The sequence below is a fragment of the Euphorbia lathyris genome, chromosome 5 (genome assembly GCF_963576675.1).
Source record: "Euphorbia lathyris chromosome 5, ddEupLath1.1, whole genome shotgun sequence".
Classification (NCBI taxonomy): Eukaryota; Viridiplantae; Streptophyta; class Magnoliopsida; order Malpighiales; family Euphorbiaceae; genus Euphorbia; species Euphorbia lathyris.
Genome location: NC_088914.1, coordinates 82,058,061 through 82,061,984, shown reverse-complemented (window position 1 = coordinate 82,061,984; position 3,924 = coordinate 82,058,061). Strand labels below are relative to the sequence as shown.

Below are 3,924 nucleotides of genomic sequence, written 5' to 3'. Positions count from 1 at the left end.
TTTACCAAATGTTTAGGTACCTTGCATGAAAGAAACATATTCGGATGTAAAAGTACTCTAAATAGATATAAATAACACGATTTCATAGCAAAACTGATGTAAATATTAATGATATTTTAGGTATATTTTGGGCTTAACAAATCTCCACACTTAATCTTTTGCCAGTCCCGAGCAAAATTTCACTGAATTTATTCTTTAACTAACCTCTTTATGAAAATAAAACATATATCTTTGTATTCATTTTTAAATTAGTTAAGCCGAAAAGACTAACTTCGCATGGCAAATTTATACGCAAAATATCAAACTAACTAATATAAAGGCGATATATCATTCGTCTTGTATTTTCAATTTTAAATTGAAGTATTCGGGACGATATAAGCACGCATGTTATTGAGTCCTTCATCTCAAGGCATTTCAAAGCACAAAATTTCCTTTCCCAAAACCTAAACTATTATATGAAATATGAATTGAATAAGTACTTTAGGTTAATTATTTGCTTAGTTACGCCCGAGATAAGGGTGGTCTCAATCGTAACTTTATATGCATTTTATTGCTTTTGTGTTCGCTTAAGAGGTACCGACCATGCCATGGGTGGACGCAATCGTTACTTATTTTTTGCTTAAACGTTCCTTCCATACCTCGATTGTGATAAGGATGGTCGCAATCGTGGCCAAAAGTAAACGGTACTTAATTTTCTTCCCTTTTATACCTCGATTGTGATAAGGTTGGTCTCAATCGTGGCCAAAAGTTAAGAATACGATTAATTGATTTAATTAATATGAAATGAAAATTGTAACTTGGGAATAAGAAAAATAGCACATTCATCCTATATTGACTTAAAATTCAACATGTATTATGGCTAAATTTTCCTTAAAAACTTCAATTGGTGTTAATGTAAGACGAAATCAAACCGAGCTAAAAAATTGTTGGTTCAATTTAATGCCTATAAACCTAATTGAAAATTTAAAATAAAATTTATTGTATCATGGATTGCATGATATAAGATAGAGATTGAAAATAAAGAATTTATTTACTTAAATACATTCACTCGAGACGTTTTTACTTAAAATCGTATCGGAGATTTTATGAAAAATATGAAAAATATTGCCCGTATAGAAATATCATTTCTATCGATAATGATAACCTAAAAATAATCATAAGTTATATATTTTTTAAACATATGAAAATGTAAAGTTATGAAAAATAATGTTTTATAAAATAATATAATTTTTGAAAAATGTTGCAAAATGTGTTGCATTTGCATAAAACAATTGTTGCATATTGAAAACGTTGCTTAAAAATTTATTAACATGTATTTATGTTAATATGGATGTCATTTATTCTTATTCGTTGCATTCATTCGTACGTGTAATAAAACGATATATGCAATATCTCCTCCCACACTTAATTTGGACCATGTCCTCATTGGTGCAAAAATGGATAAAACAAAAAAAAAATTGTACGAAATAAGGCATACGAAAGAAGATAGAAGTATATAAAAGCAAATCATCCATCATATTATAAGAAAATTGAAATTGTACCAAACTTAATAAAAAAATAGAAGCATTGTACCAAACATAATTAAAAACAACATAAGTGATAAATGAGTTGAGAAAAGATAAGATAAAACATATTCTTGTGAAGGTGAACCCGGTAGAGATGGTGTGGTCACTACGTCTTGACGTGTGCTCTCTCCTCAAAGTATGGATATTGGCATCCACCGCGTTTAATCGTGAACTCATCTCTTGATTGTTCTCCACAATATCATTGAACCGCAAATTCATTTGACGGTTGGGGTCTTTCTGTAACCCCCCCACTTGGATCACATGATATCTCACACAATATCAGTTATAGACATGCTTTCAATTCTCAATCATATAAACTTCAATCTCATATAAACTTTACATATTATACATAAGAGAAAGCATTTACAATTTACAATACACGTTTAAGTCATTATCCTGCATAGAGGATTTACAAAACAAAAGTACATCACAAGACTCCAAAATGCCTAGATGAGAATGGACTAACACTGCCGGTGCGACCTTAAGCAAGGAGAACTCCACCTAACCTGTAAAATCTGTTGGCAAGGGGTGAGCTGCCTACTCAATAAACATATTACGCATATATGTATACAAAAGTAATGTAAAGAACATAGATTAAAATATATCATCAGTACCAAGTTAGAATTTATTCACTTGTTTCACTTATTATAGTAATACTTATTTTAGAAAGGCCTTGCTGTACTTAGACAATATATATAAAATGGTCCTTGGGCCCAATCTGTATTCCGGTTCACTAAATTCGGAATACAATCATCTGTGCTACGGAGGAGTTAAACTCAACTCACGTACTCATATATCTCAACACATGTGCTTCCGGCTCACAATATTCGGATAGCACTCTCAACTTGGACCATTTCACATATCCATCTAAGCAAGCTCATATTCATTTATAGATCCAGTATGTGCACAAGGCTCAACATGCACGTATCACAAACACTCAATCATATGACTTTCTTATCAATCATGACGTATCACAAACACTCAAACATTATCCACATCATTCACATCAGATTCAACCACATCTCACACTCAACAAGTCACAAGGCACAATACATTCATACACATATATAAGCAATATGCTTACCGTCGTACTTGGTTCGATCTATTCAACACGATCGGGTGTGCGTTCAATTGCACCTTGTCCTCCTAATGTCACATAACATTTATACAATTAGCCTTAACATAAACTTAATGAAAATATAAATTAATGAATGCTATATGATTTACAAGACACTAACTCCACAAAGTTCATGCAATCTAATCCTTTTGTCTTAGATCATCACATGACCTACTTGCACACATTCTGCCATAACTTTCTCTATATGAATCCAAATGTCCTGTTTCTTAAACCTACTGAAACTAGACATATATGGGTATAACATAGCCAAAATTCACATTAATATCACTTCTACACAATATATGGCATATAAAATGATTATGTACTGTTTCCAGCCAAGAAACAGACTACCCAGATTTGCATCTACCATAATTCACTCAACCTAGCTCACACTAAACACAATGGATTGTCAAATCCTTTTACAGAAATATACTTAAAGTAGTTAGGAACACTTTTGTATAAATAAACTTTCCTAAATTATGAATCTAAGGTCCTCAAAATGCTACATCAACATGGCTGCCTTACATGACATTCAATTTCGAGGCAGTCATGATCCATCTCGGTTTTCTTCCTCTATATATGGAATTAAAGTCCCATATTTTACAGAGGGTTTCATAAGATATATAGGAACATAGTTTATTCTTTATGTATCTTCAAATTCGAAAAATATCAATATGAAAAACATGCTCCAAGATGACTGAAAGCAGTACCCTATATTTCTGTTTAGGGTACTTGATACATATCTTTCATTTGGACAGCCCATAACCACTTTAAACAACACCAAAACTCAACAAATTCAATCACAACTCGTCCACAACAAATCCTATGATCATACCTAGGTATTTCAGAATCTCCAACTCATAGAAAACAAGCTAAAACAATATACTAACCTTCAACTTGTGTCTATCACCTAGTATGCTTCCTAACTTCACTTGTTTTGCTTGAAAATGGAAAAAAATGGAAGATTTTTCTTTGGAGGATGTTAGGGTATGAACAAGGAAGGTTTGCTGAAGATAATGGTCGAAATTGTGGCTAAGAATGATAAGAAATCAGTTGTGCACATTCTTTTAAATATAAAGAGGTGTAATTTGTCTTACATTAGGTGACACCTCATGCTTGCTCACAAACCTCCAATTCAGCCCTCCTAAAGTGTAAGTTAATCAATTTAGGACCTATGAATTCATTCATTCATTCATTCATTCATTTAAGTCCTAACTCAATTAACCAATCGTTACATCTTAA

At 32.1% G+C, this 3,924-nt stretch overlaps 1 long non-coding RNA gene across 1 annotated transcript; it reads right to left on the bottom strand.

Annotated features, from left to right (window-relative positions):
* Window positions 1-1,494: 1,494 nt before the first annotated feature.
* Window positions 1,495-3,713, bottom strand: LOC136231017 (uncharacterized). The gene is made up of 3 exons (XR_010689638.1): window positions 3,573-3,713; window positions 2,650-2,711; window positions 1,495-2,080 (listed from the first exon to the last, which is right to left on the bottom strand). It is a non-coding gene; the product is annotated as an uncharacterized lncRNA (long non-coding RNA).
* Between the last annotated feature and the right edge of the window lie 211 nt (window positions 3,714-3,924).